This window comes from Pithys albifrons, chromosome 1 (genome assembly GCF_047495875.1).
Source record: "Pithys albifrons albifrons isolate INPA30051 chromosome 1, PitAlb_v1, whole genome shotgun sequence".
NCBI lineage: Eukaryota > Metazoa > Chordata > Aves > Passeriformes > Thamnophilidae > Pithys > Pithys albifrons.
The window spans coordinates 38508672-38527534 of NC_092458.1; positions in this window are offsets into that span (position 1 = coordinate 38508672).

Consider the following 18863-nt stretch of genomic DNA (forward strand, 5'->3'; position numbering starts at 1 on the left):
GGCCATCAACAGCTCAACACCCCCTGGCTCCCAGAGTCAATCACCCATTGTGTGAGTCCCCGCCCAGGGGGAGGGACTGAGTGCTCCCTGAGGGTACATAAGTGGTGGGTAAGAAGACCTCGGGGACTTCTCGTCGGATCCAGAGCAGCAGCAGGACCTCGACAGCAGGAGATCACCGCTCTCGCCCAGACCACAGCCCTCGCCTGCACCAACAGGTTTTTTCTTTTCCTTTTGCTCTGGACTTGGGGGAGCCACAGGGGTCTCAGCACAAGGGCAAACAAACCCCCTTGGGTTTGTGCCCCAGGACACTGGGTCATACTGCTGGGGTATTGTGAGTTGAAAGCAATTTCCCTTGTGTGTCAGTGTTGTTATAATAATATTATTATTAAATTTTAGCTCTGACTTATAATCTCTCTCGTGGTGAGTTCATTTTCCCTTGCTGGTTCACCTTCAAACCAGCACAACCCACATGGTGTTCCTGAAGTATTTACATGCTACAACTTATTTACTGAGGAGATACTGCATTTTGCCACTTAAAAATATTCTGAAAACAGTGATAGATTATCTTAACCTTCAGTGCCTTTCAAAGGTGTATTCTACTTAAGACTAACAGTTGTAGAAGGTATTACACTGCTTAAATTCTTTTGAGGACAAAATATTGATTAAATGCTGTTTTATATCTGATAAAATAAAAAATATACTAAACATATCTAGAGGAGATCAAGATTAGCAATACTCATTTGAAGTAAATTTGCGTATTGTAGTTCAGTCTGTTTTGTACTCAGTACTTTATGATTTTCAAATCTATTACTACAGAGTCTACACATACCAGAAACTGCATTATAATAAAACAATATTACATTATCAGTATTTTTTTCTTTATCCATATTAATTTACCTGTAGAATGCATCTCAGTTTTTACAAACATGTTTTCTGGATTGCTTAAACTTTGCTGGTTCTCTTAATGCTTGAAAATGTTTGGAAATTCCAAGAATGCCTTTGGATGCATCCATACGTCCATAATGCATGAATGTGCCATTCCATCCATCCCTGCACTGCAGCAAAGATCTAGGGTATGTTGCAGGTCAATGGCCTTTTCCATATGTACAGTCTCTTCTGTTCATTCCCTGCAGTGCTCAGAATCCCTTTGACTTAACACAGCTGAAAAACTACTCCATTTTAGAAAAAAAAAAATCTGCTATAATTGTAAAATTAGGAACAGATTGCTGATATTAGCTCTCTGTGATGGGAATCCTAACCACAGTAATTGCAAGGCGTTTCCTTTTAAAAGTTAATTGAAAACACAGCTTGATGCCATTTACAGTTTAAATACTGAAACTCACTGCATTAAAATGCAGAATTAATATGTTCTCATACTCGTTTAGTTTTTTATTATCAGAGAAAGGACAAGTGGACTACATTTCTAAATAGATAATGCACAACAAAACCTTTCTTTGAGGGAACAAAAGAATAATGTATTATTATTTCCTATTCAATTTAAATAGTTGTAAGTAATCTTTTCACCAGTATGTTGAAACCTGCTATCTTTGAACATCTGTCATACAAAAAAGGGAGACAACATCCACAAGATTCCCTATATTTACAATATTCCAATGTCATCTTTGTATAGTTGGCTTAGTCAAAACCATGATTATTATCAGGAGCTCCTTCTGAGTGTTTTTTTATTGTTCTGCAAACTACAAAGCCTTATAGAAACTGGCACTATTGTAGCCCATTTTACAGAGTGTTGCCTACACAGAAAAACAGTCTTAGATACTGAAATGTTAGTTAGCTCTTGTCATTCAATTCTGTTAAACTAACCGGCACAAATTCTGTTCAACTGGACCTTCTGGTATCTAACTGCCTTCTTGTCAAGAAAGAAACTCTGGGGAGCATACTTAACTAATGTAATATTTTGGATTTAAGTTTAGTGTTATTGATGAGGTGAAATTAACTATAAATCATTATGGTTTTGTTTGTTTTTTTTCCCTGAATATTATTCAGTTGCCATTTTTTAGAAATAGGAGAGGATTTTTTGTAAGTAAGAATATTCGTTCCTTTGCAAGTGAAGAGCTAATAAAAAAAAAATTACCTTCATTCCTATAGCTTTGTGATTTGAAAGTTTATGTCTCACAAGCATAGAATTTAACCGTTCTTCAAAAAGCTTTTGCTAAACTATCTGTTAATATCACATATTATTAATAATTTTCATAGCATTAAAATATGGTTATTTGTACTGAGAAAATCTGTAATATGACCTGACCTAATAAGCATAAATGAAGTAAATATTAAGTATAAATCAGACATGACAAGTGTGTTGTTTTATATTACGTACCTTGAGTAAGGTAAACACAGTGCTTTGCTGAATCAAGAGATTCAGGGAACATTCTTTAAATATATAATCTTATAATCAGCTGAGTAGAGTAAATTATTTCAATGCATGGAATGTGAGTAGAACTAGAGCATAGTCCATCTAATAAAAGCCAGTTATACAATGCTCCCAACTACAGCTTTCAGGAATTGGGAGGGGGGCTGGGAGTGTGGTGGTGTTGGTGTTGGGTTTGTTTTGTTTTTTTCTCTTGTGATCATTTTAATAACAATGCACTTTATTCTTTCATGAACTGAAACCAGATGTGATTTGCAATTTAGCTTCCTAAGTAATGGAGAAGAAACAAAAGAAGTCAGTAGATCCTGCACCAGGTGGTGAGTCAGTAAATTCGGTCTTAGAGCAAGATGACATGAGCATTAAAAAAATAGCACAAGAATTATAATTCTCACAGTGGAATGAACACCTGGAAAAATGTATTGAAGGGAAAAATCCACCCTGCTTTTCTCTTTTGGCAATTTCTGTGACTTTGTTGCAGAAGACCTCTGCCTGTTCACTCCAATGAAACAAGCTGGCATGTGGAATATTCTGCTGATGGATCAACAGCAAGGATGCTATGGGTTACACATGATAGCCCAGTGATTTGGAAACAACAGCAAATAATGGTCTCCACCATCCACTGGCCTTGCTGACCCTGTAGGTTCTAAATGTTATTCCCAAATAATTTATATCTCACTTTCTTCTTCAGTATGCTTCTGCTTTCTCTGAGTGGCTTTATTGCCATGTACACCTAACTCTGTTTTCTCTTTTTGGTACTTCCTGATATAAACGTAACAACATGCTTAAATATATTTTGACTTCTCCTTACTATCATATCATTGTAATAGGAAAACAATTATGTATTTCTAACAGTTGAATATCATACAGAAATTTTTGAAAAAAAATCTAAAATAAACATATTTCCTATAAATACCACAGATTGTGAGATCATATAGTATGACATGGCCCAATAACATCTTTAAAGGTATAACTTTAAACTAGTAAATTTTTCTTCAGAGATATTTCACAGAAAAACTAAATAAATAAATTATCTTGCAAGGCTTATTATTGTTTAAAGAATAATTAATTAATCCAGTTCATGTTGATATAAACATCTACATGTAGACACATGAGCTTTAACCTTGAACTGAGTCCCAATCACAAAGTCTTTATTTACTTCAAATTAAGAGAATAAAAGTTCAGATTCAAATGTGGTAAATGGTTCATGACTATGCCATGCAGTTGTATATGGCATTGCAAAAATCCCTGGAGCTTTTACTTAAATATCCTATGATACTGCTGTGGAAGTCCCAGAAAACAGATGAGAAGTAGAACAAACACTTGCTGTCTTGGTAAAAGAAATATATATAAGCAGGAATCTATATTATGAGATAGAGCATGACTATTTTTTAGAGAATTTCCATCCATATGAATGAAATAACTGGTTACGAGAAGATAATTCTGCTAAGTAAGACAATTTAAGGGACTTCTTTGTTTAGCAGTTCACCTGTGCAGCTTGCACAGAGCTGTAATAGGATCCATGGGGTATGGGGTTTGTTTGTTTGTTTGTTTTAAACTGCATATATATATTCTATATAAATTCATGGCTAGGCTTCATGAATAAAGATTTTGGAATGGCTCTATTCACATGTCCTTTGAGCCTGTGCAGTGGATTTTTTAGGTGAGGTACAGCATGCAGGAAACTCGCCCCACCCTTTAACTCCTAAGGTTCATTTGCCACGTGTCGGAGTAGACCCGGGTTTATACAGTGGCAAAAATACTACAGGAGATGGATAGATGAGGACGCCGAAGTCCAGGAACCCGGCTCCCCGAATATGGAAGCTCTGCGAGAGATTTATAAGGACTCTAATAAGTTCACACCCTATATTGATGTTTCCTCAGTCTGAGTGTTATACCCCAATATGTCTACCCTGGTTATTTTTCCCTTAGTCGTTCCTTATCCAAGTTCCCTCTTGACACAAAACCCTCCGGGTTGCAGTCCCCTCTCCTGGCCCGACCCGGCCATGGGGGCGGTTGCCTACAGGGCCGCCCACGCGGCGCTGCTGGAGCCTGGGCGGGGGCTGTCCCTGGCTCGGAGTGCCTGAAGCCCTACAGTAGAATTTCCCCGCCCACCTCATTCTCCCATTGGTCCTTTTGCCGCTCCTCCCCTCCCTCCTTCCCTTCGTCTGCATGTACCCAATGAAGTGTGTTACTCCGCCCCGTCTCCGCCCCATCTCCGCCCCTCTTCCCTGCCTACATCCGGGTGTGCTGGTTTAAAGGTGAACCAGCAGGGGAAATGAACTCACCACGAGAGAGATTATAAGTCAGACCTAAAATTTAATAATAATATTACAATAACAACACTGACACACAAGGGAAATTGCTTTCAACTCACAAAACCCCAGCAGTATAACCCAGTGTCCTGGGGCACAAACCCAAGGGGGCTTGTTTGCCCTTGTGCTGAGACCCCTGTGGCTCCCCCAAGTCCAGAGCAAAAGGAAAAGAAAAACCTGTTGGTGCAGGCGAGGGCTGTGGTCTGGGCGAGAGCGGGGATCTCCTCCTGTCAAGGTCCTGCTGCTGCTCTGGATCCGACGAGAGGTTCCCGAGGTCTTCTTACCCACCCCTTATGTACCCTCCGGGAGCTCTCAGTCCCTCCCCCTGGGCGGGGACTCACACAATGGGTGATTAACTCTGGGAGCCCGGGGGTGTTGAACTGTTGATGGCCCATTGGCAGCTCCGCCCCCCTCAGGCTGGGTGTGAAGTGATAATGGCTCCCTGGGCAGCTGCTGCAAATGGCCCATTGTCCTTGGGGAATGAATAGAGGGGGTAGAATACACAGCTTTGATCACCCCCACACAGGGTTAGCTGGTCCCTCCTGCTGAACTAGGACACCGGGGAATTCCCATGCTCTCCTTAAAAACTAGAGCGCGGCATTAAACTTGGCTTTTCCTCGTGGACCTCTGGCTGGTGTGGACGTATTCCATTCGAGGTGGTCGCCAGGCCAGGGGTGGGAGGAGCCGACCTCACTTCTAAGGGGCCTGATCCTAGGGGAGCCCTGCTTGCCGCTTTCCTAGCCGTGCTTCTGGAAGCAGAATCCTTTCTACCGTATCGGTGGCGATTTACAATCCGCTGATAGCCACGGGCAAGTGAGCTTGGACAATGACAGTGAAGTCCTCAGGACTAGGATCTATAGCCCACGGTATTGCGAGGAGGTCTTCCATTCAAGTACTAAGTGGGCCTGACCCTGCTTAGCTTCCGAGATCTGACAGGATTATACGATATATATATATATATGTACAGTTTGTCCTGATAATTAGGTTCATAATGTTTCTCTGAGGCATGTGGGATCATAAGGAGAATGGAAAACACCTGGGAGTTAAGAAAAATTCAGAAGACCTCCCTAGTTTCTCCCTCATACTATTCCTCGCTCTGAAGTAGAAGTTACGTAAGAATGTTTTTGTTTTTCTGTTATGAATTATTTTCCTTGTGTTTCTGCTATTTCAGGATATTATAGCAATAATCCCTGACTGTAGTTACTAGGAGTGAGTGGAAATTTCTGGTTCATTTATATAGAGGAAACTTTCAAATAATTATGTGTAGGATTACTTCTCCAATTCAGACCTTATTTTGGGCTACTTTGTCAAAAGCAGTGTCTACAATATAGTGGGTCTCAAGGGTACAATTCCCTCAAGATATGACCTTTTGAGAAAAAAGGAGCAAAGTAGACAGCCAGCAAAGTTTTCCATTCTGGAAGCACAGACTAATTTTCAGAGAGGCTATAAGTTAGTTCTCAAAAGGAATTGGTGATGAAAGTGGTACTAACAAGCAGAAAAAGATACAGCATTTAGTCTTTGAGACTCCTTTTTCCAAAATTGTAGAAATGCAAGTCCTTTGAATGGAAAAGGAACATATTCTTAATATAAAAATTAAACATAATAAAGAATGCTTAGCCAAATTTATTCTGAGTAGGACATAAAACATCATGAAAACTTGACAGTGTACTCCAGATATATTTTATTAAAAATTAAAGAAGGACAAAGAGAAAAGGGTACGAAGGTGATCCACACATTCATAACCAGATTGCAACTTTACCAGTAATGATTCTCATGGCAGATTTTAGGCTGAAGCACAGACATCTCCATTGCAAGAGTGACACTGCCAAAAGTCCCCAAGGGTATAGCTGCAGCCCTAGTCCTACAAATCAGAAAATCATGAAGTGCATCAGCGACATCCCTGAATCCATAGGAAGTACACAGCAAAGGAAATTATCATCAAAAAAGATCTCCTCCATACTACAGCATGGTATAGGTGCACTTTGTGAGGAACTGGAGAGTGTCAGTTATACACAACAAGTTGTGGTTCACATGCCAGCAAATACCATGGGCTAAACATGGAAAAGCACAGTGTCCTTTAAGGGGTTAGTAGAAAAGGGGGAAATGACCAGCTATTAGCCCCAAACCTCTCCCTGTTAGATATTGTTCTATAACTGTCCATTTTTATTTGCAATATGAACTTAAACTGCTAACTTTTTGCTATTCAGTATCTTGTTTTCCTTTGGTTTGCTTTGTTTAGATGGGTGGCTTTTTTTTTTTTCATACAGCTGTCTCCTTTTCCCAGGTTTAAAACTACATCTTTTAAAATAGGACTTCTCATTTCAACTATTTTATGTCTGTACTACAGAGATCTATTCATCAGTTCAGCTGGAGAAATGTTAAAGTTATCATCAGAATGTATTTTCTTCAGGAGCCTCCTGGGAACACTAAGACTGTAAAAAAGGCCTCAGTAAAACAGCAATCTATTCTAGAGCTATTTTTTCCTTTTGTTTTATTCTTGCTCAGAACTGTTCTGAGCTCTCTCCTGGGCAGAGCATCTTGAAGGACCTCTTATGTCAACTGGAAAGATAAAGAGTGTCAAAATAAGACACTTGTGGAAGTTTTTCTGAAAGTACAAGTCCAACAAATTTTTGTTATATTTGATCCATTTTAATTTTGTATGGCTTTATTTTCCTAAGTCACTAGACAAGAAGGTTTAAATACATTAGTACATATCATCACCTTGGTTTGTACTGGGATTTAGTCAGTTTCTGTTTGAATTGATTGAATTTATAACTAAGACAAAACTTCTGATTTTTACTAAGGTGCATTATGCTCTCTGCTCCATACATTATGGCCTCATGCCATCCATTTTTCATAATCAACAGCACACAATTTGATGGAAACTGATATCAAACTCCCAGCAATGAAACTAAAGTAGTTTAAGATAAAAGACATCACACTATAAATTTTTTTCAGCACTAAAATATAATAATTGCTAGTCTCTTCACTTAAAAAGGTTTCACATTATAAGAATACATTATTTATCTTACACAGTCAACATGTATCACCTCTTTTGTCCATAACAGAAATTTGCTTGCCCTGCTAGCAAAGCATTTTAAATTTTCTGTCTGCTTCTAAAACAACAGACATATTGTTATGGCTTCTGGAACAAAACAAGGACATATTTGTATTGCTACTCTTTTTTTCTTTTTGCCTGTAGTGCAATAGTTCATTTGTAAAATGGTTTCTTTTAGTTGTCCAAAAAAATGTTTTCCAGTATTCTAAATAACATTGTGTACCAATTTTCTCTGAAAGCTTTTAAAGATGTTTATATTCAACATAAGTGTTTCTCACTACACTTCTGTGTCTCCAAAAGCTTCATAAATACAGAGCTGTCAGTATTTATTTATTCCTTGGAATTACTTTCCCTATGACTTTTCAGTATAAACTACAAACATTTAATGAAGTGGGTTTTTTGGTTTGAGCTTAACTCAAACATTGTTGCACTCTTGAGTCATACTTTTGCATTGTATGACATGTATGAGACAGTGTTCCTCACCTATAATGTTTAACTTATTGAAGGTGATGAAGCAACTCATAACTTTGACAAAAATTGCCAAGTGGCCCCAATTGTTCTTAAGAATTTGTTTAACTAAATCATTAGTGGGTTTATCTGTTATATCATCTTAAGACATTATGTCTGCATTCTTCTTAATGGATTTGGAGACAACTCTACCTGTGTAATATTTCTCCTTGGAGGTTACTTCAATTAATAAATGCATAATGTAATATCCAGGAGACACTGTAGTGTTTTAGGTTTGGTACTCGCAAATTTAGTGCTCCCACTGAAAGCAGGCTGCTGCTCACTGCCTCTGTCACCATCTTCTCTACTCCTGTGAAGGGCTGGAGAGAAGAATTAGAGAAATAAAAGGTAAGGAACACAGACTGAGATAAGAACAGTTTACTGGAAAGAACAATGAGATACAAAACCAAACAGTAACAGCAACAATAGTAATGACAGAGAGTACAATAAATGAACTATTTCCACTGACCCACCTCGCCCAAAGACAATACCTGGCAACTCCTTTCACCACACCACACTGACTGGGAAGAGATCCCTTCTCCTCCAAAGAGACTTTTTCTCCCACTCCCTGGCAATGACTTGCGGTGGTGTAGAATAAGCTCTGGGTCCTAACCCCTTCCTGGCTACTCTAACAATTATCCCTCTCCTGTCTGGAACCAGGACAGATATATAAAACTCTTGGAACAGCCATTTTGCAAACTGTATTGATAAAATGGTCTCAAACAGCATAAACTGGTCTCAAATTTAAAACTGCTAATAATTTGAAAATGCTTATCATGGACCTTTGTTTTACACAATTCTTAGTTCAGTTTTTTGGCTCTGTGAACATAGTTAAGGCTTAACTTTATTAAAATTAAATTTGTTTGACATCTTCAATTAAAGCCTTCTGATATCACAACATATAAAATATAGCTTTAATTTGTAGAACCTCAACTTTAATTAATATAATGTTTTATGTTTACTTTCCATTCTTTCAAAGAATTGATTGATACATGAATCTTCATTAATTTCTTTCTTCTATACCTCCTAAACATGCATATTGATCTTACTTGCCCGGTAAGCATATTAAATGCCTCTGGCTTTCTGGAACTGTAAGACATTTGATCAGAAAATGAAAACACTGGCATGTAGCTGGCATTGTTCTTTCTGGTTCAGGAGGCTTTTGTACAACATTCACATTAGCTCTGTGTCCACAACCTCAAACTGAGTAACAATGGAAATGCATGATGTATAGAGGAAACTTAAAGACAGTGCCAAATGAATATTGGCCTTTCATGTCCTCTGTGGTGAGCACATGTACAAATTGGATGCAGGATAGAGAACAGATAGATGAATATTAAATATTCTCAATGCAGTCTGTAATGACTTTAAAAATTAATTTCCTTAGGACAAATCCAACATGTTGATCCAACTCAATACTTTTTTAAAACATCTTAATCTGGATATCATTTACTGTAATAGGCAGCCATTTCCAATACGAGTGAGAAACATAAAGAACAATTTTTGGACATAAACACAAAATTAGTCAAAAATTAAATCCCCAGAAGGACAAACATAATTTATACAGAATTCCATTTTCCACATCTCAAACAAGGACCATTACACATTGTTTTATTCAGACTTATAAATATATATATTTTTTATTTGCTTAAAATTATTACAATCACAGTAAGATCTTCTGGTGACGTAGGTTGTCCCCCTGCAGCCCATGGGGAACCCTGTGAAGAAGGCAGTTACTGCTGTCTGTAGAAGGGACTGCATCAGGGTAGATAACTGCACCACAGCCCATGGAGAACCCTACACTGAAGCAGGCAGATATGCCTACTTGGCTGCATCCCATGGAGGACCAACACTGGAGCAGTCTTTCCAAGAAGGACTTGATCCCACAGCAGGAACTACATATTGGAGCAAGGGAACAGTGTGAAGAGTAAAAAACCCACAAATATGAAGAGATATGAACTGATCACAAATTCCTTGCCCTATCCCCTTCTGTGCCACTTGGTAATGTAGACCTAGAGGAGCTGGGAATGACAGAATGAAGTTTTGAGTGGGAGGAAGGCAGAGGTGGGGTGAAGATGCTTTAGTTTTTGTTTCTCACCATCCTACTCTTTTCTAAAGTGGCAATAAATTAAATTAATTTTCCCAAATCAAGTCTGGTATTGTCATCGTGGTGACTATTGAGTGATATGTCTGTCTTTATCTTGAACTGTGAGCTTTTCCGTCTCATTTTCTTCTTCTGTCCTAGTAAGCACGGGAAGTAAGAGAGCAGCTGGGTGGGCCTCTAGTAGCCAGCCACAGTCAGTCCATCACAAATTTGTTCCTAACACTCAATAAAATATGGCCCAAATGCCAAATGGAACTTTTATGCAATAATACTGAAAAATCAGTTTAATAACAATGGAACATGTATCAGAACTAGCACCCTATAATAATTTTGACAGTTCAACATTTGATCTAGACCTCTTTTTGTTTAGCTGATAGATAACAATTTTAAAGGTGCAAGAAAAATGAATTGATGTCTCAAGTTTCAGTACACATATGTAAATAAATATGACAGTAAAATATAATATATTAAATTATCAATGACTATGTATATATTGCAATTTAGGAATAGTATTCAACTTAATGTTCCCACTGAAACTACTCCAAACCATAAGCTGCTTGATCCCCTTCCCCCTGCTCTCCCCCTTCTCCTGGGAAGGGCTGGAGAGGTAAATTGGAGGCAAAAAAGGGGAAGATCACAGGTTGAGAAAAGAACAATTTACTGGAAACAGCAATGAGTTAAAAAAAATAAAAAAAACCAAGCAAACCAGTAACAGCAACAATACTAATGACAGAGGGTACAAAAAAAGAAACGTTATTGCTCATCTCCTGACGGCTTCCTGCACCAATCCAGAAATACCCCTTTCCCTGTTCCCAGAAAATTATGGGAGGTGGTATAGAATAGTCTCCAGGTCCTAGCCATGCCCACTCCTGGGTACTGCAAAAATTAACCCTGTCCTCGCTGGAACCATGACAGTATAAATGTTTTTCTAGGGCTGTTCACATCCTAAAGAATAAGTAGTCTAAACTTCTCCACAAGGAATTTAAAATAACTCAGAAAGTAAATTATCATAGATTACATATTGAAGAGACTGGAGAAATAGAAGGTTTGAACGGATGCAGGGCACAGGATAATTTTAACTTCCACTTTCTTTTACCTTTTTTTTTTGTTTTGTTTTTCAGCTTCTTGGCAACTAAGATTATCCAACCAAAAGGAATTCTAAGCAGCTATGAGAAGCATTTCTCTCTGCCTTTCACTCCCTCTCCCTAAAACTCTTCCCTCCACTCTGTTTCCCTCGGGTCACCAACTAAGTTACACTTTTGATATGTTTTGTTTTTTTAATCTTTCCTGCTATATAGATACCTATTTTCAGTCTAACAACACCAACATTTTCCTGAATTTTTAAAGAATCATATATTTAAATGGTTTTTTAGCCACATGTTTCTCCATCTGTTTCAAAACTCATCTAAAAATACTTTTTTCTTGTCTTCTTCTCGATGTTTTGCTCTTTTTACAGTATTTCATTATAGTTACAAAGGACATTTTTGTTGTATTTTTGGAGGTATGCGTTTTTGTTTGTTTGTTTGTTTGTCCTTTACTCTGTCTATTGTTATTATTGTTAGGTTTTGAATTTCTGGTTAACCATTCCCACCCCCACTCCCCACTCCCTGCTATTATCATATACATTGAAGTCACTTTTTCAGTACCCGTTGCTTTCAAGTGCTCTGTATTGAGTTTTGGTTAATTTTTAAAAATTATTTTCAATTCTGCTGTAGTTATTCATCACATATAAATGAGACAGAATTCTTCATGTTTAGCAACTTAAACAGAATAAAGACTTCCTCATGCTTGCCCTTTTTTGTTTTGTTTAATTTTAAAATGGTTTACTGACCAAATGTGGTATTGCTTTTTTGGTCTTAATGGGTCCAAAGCCTTATTGACTGTTGTAAGCACTTTTTTTTTCCAAAATGCTAGAGCTAGCTGTAGCTTTTAACAGATTGACATTGGAAGGGATATTCTGCCTTATTGATTTCTGTATTTTTAATGTGTATTTAAAGCAGTTTTTGACACAAGAATATTCATCCTCAGGTAAGTAGTCAAAAAATTGTTGCCAGTGACTGTATCCATGTATATATGAACTCCACAACTGGAGGATCAACTTTGATGAGCTCTGCAAGGTGAGGTCTGCAGATGCACCTGGAAAGAACAGCTACACTGTTGTCCAGAGGTAGTCAAAGCATAGAGAAAACTCAAGACCTGTTATACAATCATTCAGATAATACAAATCTAGTCTTGGAGTAAATGAGAAAATTATAATTCTTGGAACAGAGTCACAGGGATCAGGTTCTAAATGAGACCAAAGGCCAGATCAACCCCTGCATGAGTGAAAACAGGTGTCCATTTGGGTAGACAATATACATGAGCAGTTATTGTTACTGTAGAGTCAATGGCATAAATGATAATTTATACATCTCTTTTTGTCACAATTGTGGACCCAACTCCAGCACTGAATCCTGCACTGACTGCCTGGTATTTAGGAAGTTTAGTGGTAGATGTGGCAGTGCTAGCTTAATGGTTAGACTCAGTGATCTTAAAGGTCTTTTCCAACTCAAACAATTCTATGATGTTGTAATTCTAAAATGATCAGCTGACAGATGAAGCTGCTTACTCCTACTGACATCCATTGCAGATTTGTCTTGGAAAGAGATAAATGGGGTGGTACAAAGCAGAGCCAGGAAAACAGCTAGTGACGCAGTGTTCCCTGGATACATCATTGAAGCCTTGCCATTAATAAAATAATTTAATTAATTAACATAATATCCCTGTTTCTAAAGGAACAATTACAGCCCAAGTTACACCACAGCATGAATCATAGATCAGCTTTGACACTGCCATTAAGAGGCCATCCTTCTTCTGTAGGACATCGATAGCTTCATACAACAAATATGTAGAATTTACAATAACTAGATATTCATATGAATTTTGAATTCTCATATGGAAATTTAGAATACAGGTTATGACACCATGAGAGTTTATTTCTTTAATCATAACCATCACTGGAGTAATTTGTTTGAGTAGTACCTACCTATTGTCACTGAGGGAATTGCCCAGTTAATATAAAAATTAGAAAATTTAAAACAATTTGGTAGAGCTAATCATATTCTTGGATTCTAATGACAAAAGGATACAGAGAAGAAGTATTTCACTTAAAAAGTTGTAAGTAACTTTTACTGCTTTTTGGTGGTTTTTTAGAACTGTTTCTCTGTAGGAGCCAAAATGGTATCTATATGTAATGGTTTGACCCATGGCTTCTTCAGTAACTATTGTATCTAAGGAAGTTACAAGTATTCCACATGTGTCTTTCACGTAGCAAAGGGGGAGTGGTCTAAATTTGTTTTTTTCTTCTTCTCTCTTGGCCGAGTAGCTGGTGGGTGGTGATTGCAGCCTGCTCCCTCTGGTTGTTGGTTTCTCCTGCCCTGGGTGAGATTGTTTCATATTTGTTCCCCTTCATTGAGGGTTTTAGTTGTGTTTTGTCTGATTCATTTGTTTCTTTTGGTTTGGTTTTGTGTTCTTCTCAATTTTCCAGGGACTCAGTCCCCTATTCCCCTTTTCCCTTTCCCTTTCCCCTGGGGGTGGGATCCTACGTACTGTGTATACAGTGTGATTGTAAGTGTTAGAAAATATAATTTATTCTTTTTATTCAGTTCAGTTTCTTTAGAGTGCATTTCTTTTCAGTTTTTTTCCTTTCCTTTGCTGGAAAGGTTCTGAGAGAGAGAAGGGGGGCCAGTCCAAGGTTAGCAACAGCTAGGCCAAACCTGCGACACTATACAATCAAAAAGCAAAACAAAGAAATTATAAAGCTCTCAAGAAAGATGTTTGTGACCATGAATTATATTTATTACAGAAAGTGTGATTTTGCATTTCAAGTTTAGGTACTCTACTGTTCCATGCTAAATAACTTAAAATTTCATGACAGGAAGGGCATGCTTCATTGTATGTAAATTGCAGGACCTAAGTTCATGGATGCTGACATTAAACAAAAACATCCTGTTTAGCTAGACAAGGAATGCATGTGCTGTTTAAACTATTTGCTAGTTATCAAATTTGTGTGTATCTTTAATAGAACCAGACAAGTTTGAAAATCTGAACATGTAACAATGATGAAATACCACAAAAATTAGACTCTGCATTCTTTGAGTCAAAAGAAGAGTACAGATAATTTACACCTATTCATCTGAATAGACAGCTATTTTGTTTATTAATACATTATTTTGGATGAATGCATGCCTGCAACAAAATCAGGGAAGTAATTGTCATAAATTGGCTTCATGAAAAAGGAAAATCAGAGGTAAAATTCAGCAGGTAAATATTTTGTGATGAAAACTGGCCCTAAAATGCCCTTACTAATGCCTACATAAGAAGAGGTACTATAGAATCACAAACATTAAACAATTTTTTAAAAAAGGCTTTTCTAATCCTACCTCCCATCATTATGTATCTGTGAAAAAAATAACAGAACAAGAAGCTTCCAAAATTAGGCAATTTAAAACCATAAAACCTGAATGTCCATTTGTGCAACTAGACATAAAAGAGAGAAAAAGGTACATCATAGGACTCATGGTCAAAAAGGAAAATCTGGATACAGTATCATTACTATGGCTATTAGCATTAGCACTGACATTAAACAGATACACAAAAAGAATTTTTAAAATGTTTAAGTAATGATAAAAATTAGATCAGATATGTGAACATATTTATATTTAGAACGAATCTTCAAAATATACATGTTACCCTCAATTTCCAGTATTCTTTCTAAAACATAGTTAAATGAGAACTAAAGTAAGGTAATAAAACTATCTCAATGTTGTTTAAAAAAATAATTTCTGAAGAATAATAATCCATCAACTCTTAATGATGTCATATAAAATTCATCCATTAAAAAAAGGATATTATTTCTCTTTTACGTGTGCTTCTAAAATATATTGATTGATTTATTCTTTGGCCTTTCTTCAAGTTACATCAGAAGACAGTCTTTATAGAAAATTAAGGATTTTGAAGAAAAAGCAAGATATTAACTTCTATCTTTGAGATTTCCTGTAGTAAATGTGCCATTCTTACTACAATAAATACTATATTAGAAAACAATGCTGAGAATTTGGTCCTGTTTTTTGTGAAGTTTTTCTTTTTCCAAATACATCTTCTTGATAGCAATGAATATTTTAAATGGTTGTTTGAAACTCTGTCATTGACATATTAGAGCTTTTTTTTAAAGCTTAATTATTTAAAATAGATCAATACGTGGAGTCATATATATGTTTTCTCCAAATTAACTGTGAAGATACCATTGTCAAAACATTTCTATTAGTGAGGTGTTGTACATTAGAGCAGCAGATTAATCAAGGTAGTGAACTTTCAAAAATAAAATAGCAATATTAGGCATAATGGCAGGATGAAGTCTGGGACAGCTCCATATTCAACTCATTCACAGATATGTTTCTTCATAGGCAATAACAGGCTACAAATTTTGACTTTATATGATTTCACACATGAAGGGAGATGGAGATCAAAGTTTTCAGATGACTCTAACTAGAGATTTTCAAGTCTGTCAAGTTCCCTGATGTCATTCCTAGAGAGATACACAAATCTGAAAAAGTACCTGCAAGACTGTAAAAATACCTGAGGACATTACAAGTGACTCATGGACATCCAATTGCCAGCAGCTGAGTCAAGCCCCAGAAGCAGAACAGAGGTCCCAAAAGTCCTCTCTTGTACCTGCCACCCTCCTTTGGACTTTCAAATATCATAGTTTCTCAAATAGAACTAGAGATGGAAAGGAAAAGGCACATCTCAAGTGGGCAATTGAATCAAGTTTCTGAAGATAAACTTCTGAATATCAAGCTGAATATCACTACTAATGACTGAACCCTTCAAATAGCTTTCTAACATCCACTACAAAATACTAATCTAAAAATCAGTACTGATCTAAAAGGTCTATTTAATTGAAACTATCAGTGAATGCCATCAACAAGACAACATTAAAAGCATCTGTAGTTAGCGGAATCTTTACTTAACAACATTAAAAGTTTGGTTTCAGGGTGTAGAAAGCCAGACTCCATCAAGCTGGTATATTTATAGAGCAATCATCTGAAAAAATGTCAAAACATGAGAGGAATCCCTGGAAATGAACACAATTGCAGAGTAAAAGAAGTTTAAATGAACTTTTGAATTGTATAAACAGCAAACTCTAGACTTTTCTTTTTTTGTGGTAAATAAAAAATATGGAAAATTAAGTTGTGCATCGTGATCTTAACAATATCATGTAACTGAACATTTAACTTAAAATAAGTGAATATTGAAGTGGAAATGCTGAGTAAAAATTCAAATTGAAACTTAAAAAGCAGTCTCTTACTAATACACATACGTGACATAAAAGGTGTGTTTTCACTTCAATGCCCACAGGAATAAAATCAGGATTCTTACATATGGTGAATTATCAAATTATGCTGCAAGAAGCACAAATGTACCTGACTTGTCAAATCTCGAGAGTCTAAATTTATTTTAGATGAGCCACTTATGATGTCTGTGCTTATAGAGTAGTTCATGCACTTCTATTCGCAAATCTACCACGGAAAATTTCTATTTATACAGACAAAACATTATTTTCCTCCACTACTCTGGTTCAAAGAGCCTTACTCTGTCAACTTCTCTACCCTCTTATTCTCTGATGCATAATGTTTTGCAATATGTCAATGTATGAACTAGATAGAAAAAAAATTGACTGAATTTAGTAACTCTTTTATTGTTCTGGTTCTGTGTCACTTCTTAAACTCAGTTTGGACATTTTCATATTTTTCTTGAAGAATTTAGAATATACACTCCTTATGTGTGATATAAAACCAAGTATTTTTAATCTTCTATTGTAAATACTGAATCAAAAAGGTATAATCTAAGGATCAATTCACCCTGTAAGCACAATTAATAAACCTACAAGCACCTTAAATGCTTTAAAGGCATTAAAACAGCATGTGGTTCTGCCTATAAAGTCAGTTTCTCTTATCCAGATTCTCATCAGGTCTGATATATATTCAACATATTGCCTTTAAACTCTTAGTTAGTGAGAATCTGTATTCCAATCTACTGCTCTGTATAGCACAAATAGACCACATTAAATCTGCTTACTATGTAATATATACTCAATTATATATACTACCTGGTGAACTTTCTGAGATAGTTATGATTCTAAAAATAATAATGCAGCATACTAAATAAGATTGATGGTTTATATAAATAAAATCTAAATTATGTGGATAATATAACATAAACAATATAATGCTATTAAATTAGTTAGATTACCATGTAATAATAATAATGTTAAAATGATCTGTTGGAGCTTCTATAAGCTACTGAAGGGCACGAAACCCTTTCTTACTGTGAAAAATACCTTTGTATCTTCTGAAGGTCTTTTGTGCTAATTTCAAAGGTCTTTGGTTTAATATCAAAAGGACAAGATAAAATTACCAAATTACTATGAAAACTGTGTTGTATTTCCCTGCTCCTCTACCTCATACATTTAAAATTCAATTTACCACCTCATGAGGTCTGATCAGGGGATTATAAGCCCTGATACCAATACAGGCTGGGTGATGAAAGATCAAGAGCAGTTCTGTGGTGAAGGACTTGAGGTTACTGGTGGAATGAGAGGCTGGATATTAGCTAGCAATGTGCACTTGCAGCCCAGAAATCCAGTTGTATTGTGGGCTGCATCAAATGCAGTGTAGTCAAGAGGCTGATTCTGAGGTGATTCTGACCCTCTACTCTGCCCTTGTGAGACTCCCCCCAGAGTACTGCATCTACCTCTGGTTCCTCAGTAAAACAAAGACATGGACATCCTGGAAGGAACAGGTCAAAGGAGAGACAACTAAGTAATTAGAGGGCTGAAGCACCTTTCCAGTAAAGACAGGCTGAGAGAGACTTTCTGTTGTTCAGCCTTTAGAAAAGAAGACTCCAGGGAGACCTTATTGTGGCTTTTCAATACTTAAATGGGGCTTTTACAGAAGATGTGAATGAACATTTTAGTAAGACCACTTGCAATAGAACAACAAGTAACAATCTTAAAATAAAAGAGAGTAGATATAAAAAAGATTTTTTTTGTAAAATGAGGGTGGTGAAACACTCAAATAGAATACCCAGATTGGTGGCAGATGCTTCATTCCTGGAAATATTCAAGGTCAAGTTAAATAGGACTCTGAGCAACCTGATCTAGATGAAAATATTCCTGCTTATTGCAGGAAATTTGGGCTAGCAGATTTTTAGAGTTCCCTTCCAATCCAACTATTTAATTAGTCTATGCCATTTAAAGATATATGTTCTTGTCTGTGACCAAAGTCAGGAATTCTTACCTGGTCCTAAGCAATGTTTATAAAGACAGTTAAAATTTAGGCATGATTTTGAGAGGTTACTGTTCCTATTTAAAGATCTAAAATACTTTCTTAAAATTCGGTACTCAAAGTAAATCTTTTCACATGTAATTGGATTTTCCAGTTTGCAAAACTTTAC